This window comes from Kogia breviceps, chromosome 4 (genome assembly GCF_026419965.1).
Source record: "Kogia breviceps isolate mKogBre1 chromosome 4, mKogBre1 haplotype 1, whole genome shotgun sequence".
NCBI lineage: Eukaryota > Metazoa > Chordata > Mammalia > Artiodactyla > Physeteridae > Kogia > Kogia breviceps.
In genome coordinates, this window is record NC_081313.1 from 14,547,807 (window position 1) to 14,554,690 (window position 6,884).

The 6,884-nt window shown below is 45.5% G+C and overlaps 1 pseudogene; it reads left to right on the forward strand.

The window, feature by feature from the left end:
* The first annotated feature begins 5,754 nt into the window (after positions 1-5,754).
* Positions 5,755-6,378, forward strand: LOC131754992 (transcription initiation factor TFIID subunit 11 pseudogene; annotated as a pseudogene).
* The last annotated feature ends 506 nt before the right edge of the window (positions 6,379-6,884 follow it).

Genomic DNA, 6,884 nt, shown 5'->3' on the forward strand with positions numbered 1-6,884 from the left:
CACACACACACACACACACACACACACTACATCTTCTAAAAAAATCTTATTGTAGCTTTCCTGTTACATCCCTAAATAAGATAAAAACATCCTTTGGAAATACAGAGTTCCAGTCAAATAATAGTTTTATGCCTATAATTTAGAAACACAATCTGATGCTTATGTGGATTACAGAACACGGCAAAGAAGCATTTTTTTCAAAAAGGTCATATTATCAGGGGAAAGGAAGTAGCATTTATTGAATACCTACTATGAGTTAGTCACTGTGTTAAATGCTTCCCTGAATTGTCATATAAACTACTAATTACAAGTCAGTGGCACAGTATGATGAGTTGAATTGTGTCCCCCCGAAGATATGTTCAAGTCCTTACCCCTTAGCACCTGTGACCATAACCTTATTTGGAAATAGGGTCTTTACAGATGTAATCAAGTTAAATTGAGGCACACTAATAAGGGTAGGCCCTGAATCCTATGACTGGTGTCATTATAAGATATAGGATACAGTCACTGAGGATACACACAGGGAAAAAAGTTCTGTGATGACAGAATCAGAGTTTGGAGTGATCCAGTTACAAGCCAAGGAATGGCAAAGACTACCAACAACTGCCCAAAGCTAGGAGACAGGCATGGAACAGATTCTACATCAGAGGCTCCAGAAGGATCCAACCTTGCTAACATCTTGATTTTGTACTTTTGGCTTCCTGAACTGTGAGGGAATAAATCTGTGTTGTTTTAAGTAAAACACAAAACAGACAAACAAACAAAAATCTCCAAACAAAATCTGCTTTGCCGTGCCATGCTTCCTGTGATACTACTAAATCTTAAAAGCAAGCCAGTTCCTATTAATTTTATTTTTTCTTTCTAAATAATTATAGAATGGAAAGATGTTTCATGTCTTTAATATTCTGATATCCTGGTATTTAACAGTGAAATAAAGCCTTCTTGATTATTTTAAAGTAGTTTTTTTTTAAGCCAATCTATTAATAAGGGTTTTGTGCTGTTATCTATATGATCATACTGTTTATGAATATACCTAATACTTTTATTTAGCATCTAATAAGAATTTTCTATTTGTTCACTTGTTTTGTGTTTAAGAATAGGTAAGTTTGCAAGAACTGTTGGGGTATTTCTTACCTTTGTTAATCAATGTAAAGGAAATAAACAGGCAATAATTAGAACAAAAGCTAACATTCCCATGTGAAGTCACTTGTTGATGTTTTTTGACCCACTTTATTTAGTGGCTACATGATGGAATAAGGAGCAGCACACTGTGGAAGATGATGGGTTTAAATGGAGAGTTGGGGGACTTCAGTTTCAGATATTAGCCTGGTTTGTGTGACCTGACAGACTCTCAACTTCTCTGGCCCTCAGTTTTCTACTCCATAAAATTTACAACTGAGGCCCTTTTAGCTCCAAAGATTTAAAATTAATTTCCTGTCAAAATACCCTTTCTTTGCTTGCTGTCATGAGACTAGAACAATTACTAGAATAAGACTCATATGCAAACATCAAAAGTAAAAGTATACCATTGGAACAAGTTTTTAACCGCACTTATATCAGTGAATAAGCTCTATTATACACTGATGGTTTGGAGGAAAAGTTGATGCTGCTAAAAGTTCAGTTCATTAGAGAAAATTCCAGGTAGAGTTGGCTCAATGAATGCAGAGGATATGAAGAACAGTGATAAAATTTAATAAATATCTAAAGAGTCACATCTAACCCTTTGTGTCACGAGGGGCCCAAACATGTCTTTGTTGGGAAATCTCATGACACTACACCGTGTTTTCACCTGGCAAGTAATGCCGGCACAGTAATCACCCACATTCAAGCCCTTCTTTCCAGAATGGTAACAGTGTGATTTGCTTTAGTCAGGATTGCTATTCTTACTGGGGGAGCTATGACTGGGATAAAAAAGGTAATTAAGCCCACCAAGAAAGGCTGATTTTGTTGGCTGGCCTAGGATTTGGCCTAGGATTTGGGAACAATAGATGGGACAATAAGGTGGTGTTTGGGAGCAGTTTTGCTTTGATATGGATATCATTCATAGGTTGAGCACAAAGCTATTTTCACTGGTCGTTAAACTTTTGGCAATTGCTGATCAGTAACAGTGAACTGGATGTCCTACTGCAGTAGCATGGTTCAGTAGGCAGAATATCGATTGAATTAGAGTGTAAAACTATTTGTACCAAAGTGTGTCCATTTTGCTATTGACTGGCCTTATGAATTTGTTTTCAGCCTTCAGCATCTTGGTGTATGTGCGTATGTGTATGTTTACTGGTTTGCTTAGGGATGTAGATGCAGGAGATAGGATATCTTTTATAAGATGAGTTTGAAATATGTTCACAAAATATTTAAAGGATTAACCTAAAGAGGTGGTCAAAATAAAAAAAAATCATTCAGAAAATAAACATGAGAAAGAATATGAGAAAGCTGAATCACAGCATACGTTTATGTAAAGATATTCAAGAAAGAATATTTGTAATATTTGAGAGCCCTATCTTAAGAACAGCAATGTAACAAAGGATAATGAGAGAATGTAGCAAAGGATAGTTAACTGATAGATTTGCTAGTATATTATATATTGCTTTACTTTTACAGTCTTTGGATAGTTTGGATAGTTACACAAGTTCAGTTCTCTGGTTTGTAAATCCATATTGCTGGTTTCTAAGCGAAATCCAACGCCATATTCTTTGAATATGTCTTCCAACATAGAACTTTGCACAGTGCACTTCCATTTTTCTAACTGCATTTGGGATAAGTGCATGGTAGGAATCTCTGTCTTCATTGTGTGTGTGTGTGTGTGTGTGTGTGTGTGTGTGTGTGTGTGTGTGTGAGAGAGAGAGAGAGAGAGAGAGAGGGAGGGAGGGAGGGAGGGAGAGAGAGAGAGAGAGAGAGAGAGAGAGAGAGAGAGAGAGAGAGAGAGAGGGAGGGAGGGAGAGAGAGAGAGAGGGAGAGAGAGAGAGAGAGGAATTTGATCCTTTACTATTAGGCAACTATTTTTATGTACCGTCATTTTAAGAACAAATATACAAGTTAAATGTAATCTAGGTGATATTGGGAGTAACATGGCTAGACAGTGATAATTCCAGAATCCTTCAGACCAGGGGTAGTTAAAGGTTTTACAGAGGAGTAATCCTGCTTTTACTTTTCCATAAAATAGGGGAATCTGTTTTAAGTTTGGACTAAACAAATAGTTTCTTTTCTTGTTTACTTGCCATAAAGGTTCAAGTTTAAACCCTCTGTTCTAGAATGCAAGTTTACAGAACCTGGAATAGGGGAAGAATAGGTGTGCAGGAGGTACAGCCCCAGAGGCAGATAGTCAGAACCAAGTACTCTACAAGGAAAAAGAAAGATTACGGTATTATGAAATGCCAACTGCAAGATGGAGAACCAGGAAAGCCTGCAGTATAATTCAATCAAAGTAAAGAAGCTGAGAACCCGGGGAGCCAAAGGTGTAATCCCTAGTCTGAGGCCAAAAGCTTGAAAAACAGGGTAAGGAACCACTGATGAAAATACTGGAGTCATTCGACCTGAGACCCAGAAGCGCTGATGCCTGAGGGAAGGAGAACATGGAAGTCCTAGCTCAAGAAAGGAAACAGTAAACTTGCCCACCCTCCTCATGTTCTCCTAGGGCCTTCACAGTTTGGATGGTACCCACTCAGTCAACTGATTCAAAAACAAATATCTTCCGGAAATAACATTAAAGACACAATCAGAAATGTTGTCTACCAGCAGTCTGAGCATTCTTTAAACCAGTCAAATTGACAAATATAATTAACAATCACAGTGCAAAAAACACCCTTATTTTCTCATCATTCAGATGACGAGAAGTATGAAATAAAGGTATTAGAGCGGATGCACTCCCTCAGGAATTCAAAGAGGTGATTCAGATCAAAGGAACCGCTTCTCAAGGGCCCCCAATCCAATAGCACTGGTGTCACTCAAAGTAGAGACTTAGGCACCAGGGATAGTACAGCCAGAGCCGAGGCCATGCCAGGACACAGCGGGACGGTGGGGAGGTGCAGCCCAGGAGAGAGGCATCGCTGAACAACGAGTCGGCTTGCAACCCCATCTGGCAATTTCCAATCTCCAGAAGGGTGAGAAAATAAATATACGTGCGTTGGCGTGCGCCTCCAGGCTGTGGTGTCTTCGGATGGGGAAACACTAGCCCACTAAGGCAGACACCTGGGGAAACAGTGTGGCAGTTTCTTACAAAATGGCACACGCTCTATACAATCCAGCTCCTTGAGGTTTACCCAAAAGGGGAGAACACTGGTGCGAGCACAGGGCAACCTGCACAGAGACGTTAATGGAATCTGCTTTCCAAACTGCCGGAACTCAGCAGCAAACAAATGCCAATTGGTGGGGAAGAAAGGTCAGTGAACTGTGGTCCATTCAGACACTGGACTAGTATTCGGCACTTGAAAGAAAAGAGTCAGCAGGCCAACAAGAGACGTGGAACTCCAAAGTCCTACTGACGGAGTGAAAGAAACCAATGTGAAACGGCTAGAGACCTCAGCATTCCAATGAGAGGGACACTGTGGAAAGGGTTAAGCCACGGAGACCGTGGAAACAGGAGTCAACAGGGATTAGGGGGGAGGAAGGGAGGACTAAGCGGAGCACAGAGCAGGTTGAGGGCAGGAAAGCCAAGCCTTATGTGCCACGCGCTAAGGGTGGATGCAAGACACGATAAGGGAGGGGTCAAAATCCATGGAATATATACAACAGTCAGTGTGATGCCTAACGGAAACTATGGATCTTAGGGGAGGAGGATGTGTCAAGGGGGCTGCATCACGTACAACAAATGTACCCTCGCGGTTCTAGATGTCGATGGTGGGGGAAGACTTGCCTGAAGATGAGGGTGTGGAATAGAGGGCACAGGGGGCGGGTCCATTCGGTTTGACCCCAAGGAAACCCGAAAATGTTTGAAAATACAAGAGTATTTAAAGAGAAAGAGGGACTTCCCCTGAGGCCCGCCTACCTATTTCCATGTCTATGGCTTGGGGGAGAATATGGCCTGGGCCACACCCACCTGGCAGAAAAGGCCCGCGCAGGAGTGACCCTCCGGGCTTTCTGTAGTCCCCTCTGCAGGACAGCGTGTTCCGAGGTGCACCCGAGAGAGGACTTGTTGCCTGCTGAACTGTGTTCTCTGGCGGGTCCTGGAAGGCTTTCAAAAGGCAGCTTTCAAGACCTGTCTTCTTCTGAGGGTCTATATTTCCATGGCCATCAAATGTGAAGCCTTCGAAACTCTGTAAGGGGAGGAAGTCTGGGCGGCCAACCCTCGGCCCGCCCCCTCCCTTGTGCGTGGGAGGAGCCCAGCCCCCAGGGCTGAGGAATCACCTGACTTCCGGGTGGGCGTGGCCCCAGCCCCAGAGCTCTATATAAAGCGGCTGGGCCCTTCCTGTTGTCCAGGGATCCTGCCCCTGAGGGGAGTGCAGCCGGAGGGAGGTTTTCCACGGCGGACTCTGCAGAAGAAAGGACCCAGGGCGAGAGCTTTCTGACCTACGGGCTTTCAACAAGTCAGTCAGTGGGGCTTGTTTAAGGTGCCGAGTGTGCGGTCATTCGTTATCCGAGCACAGAAAAGGCATCTCCAAGGGCAACTGTTTTTACATTGTGGGAGGCGGTGGAAACCTGTGTTTCTGTGTGAGCGTATAAATACAGCAGCAAGGCTGACCTTCCCTCGTCTCGTCTTTGTCATTGCAGGTCGCAGATCAGACGAGCCCAGCCCGAGCCCCCGTGTCTTGCGGCACCAGGATGGCCAAGGCCAGCGCGCCGCTCCCAGGCAAAGGTCGGGTCACAGGTGTGTCGGGTGAGGGAAGAGTGGTGCCCTTGGACCCCGGCCCCAGCTGCCTGGACCGAATTCCGGGGGACCGATTTGAGGAACCGAGGAAAGCCTGTGACGAGGAAGGCGAGCTCAGGCGTCAGGATGGCCCGCGTCCAAGGGCAGGTGAAGAGGCAGACTCCTTGTCACGTCCTCCTGCAGCCAAGAGACGGAAAGTGGCCACCAAGGGGAAGAGACCCCGGAAACGAGCAGTGGACGAACTGGAAGCTCAGAAGATGAGAACCCTCGTGTCTTCTATGAGCCAGGAGCAGCTGGACCGTTATGAAGTGTATCGCCGATCAGCCTTCCCCAAGGCCACCATGAAGCATCTGATCCAGACCGTGGCTGGCTCGACGGTATCCCAGAACGTGGTCATTGCCATGTCCGGAGTGGCCAAGGTCTTCGTCGGGCAGGTGGTTGAGGAGGCCCTGGACGTGTGTGAGAAGTGGGGGGAAACGCCCCCACTCCAACCCAAGCATATGAGGGAGGCTGTTCGGAGGTTACGCTCCAAGGGGCAAATCCCCGGCAGCAAGCACAAGAAGATCCTGTTCTTCTAGGCCGGAGCCAGCGAGGGCCTGTTGCTGAGGAACCAGTCCCTGGCAGAGCAGCCTCCTGACCCTGAGACTTTGCCCCACCCATGCAGCTATTGTATCTCAGGCCACTGGGGATTTCCCCAGGATGGATAAACAAGAAAATTGGAGAGAGAAGACCCACCACACCTCCAGCTGCTTCTCTGAAAAGACCAGGAACACCCAGAAGCCTCTAGACAGCTGGAGGAATCATCAGGAAAGAGAGAAGACCCAGGGTAAGAAGAAGCATAGGTGGCTGGAGCTAGTGAGACTGATCCCAGGTATCCAGAGCAGGCTCAGCCTTCAGACACCCTTGGATGGGATCCATGCCCCACGCACAGGCCAAGGGAGAAAAATCACAGGACCCTACCGAGAGATAAGATAAAAGCCTCGGACAAAGTCCCACACTCACCCACTCCTGATCAAACTAGGAAGGCAGAGGAATGTAGCTTGATCGGGAACCTCTTGCAAAGAGCTGCAGCTTGTCAGCACTC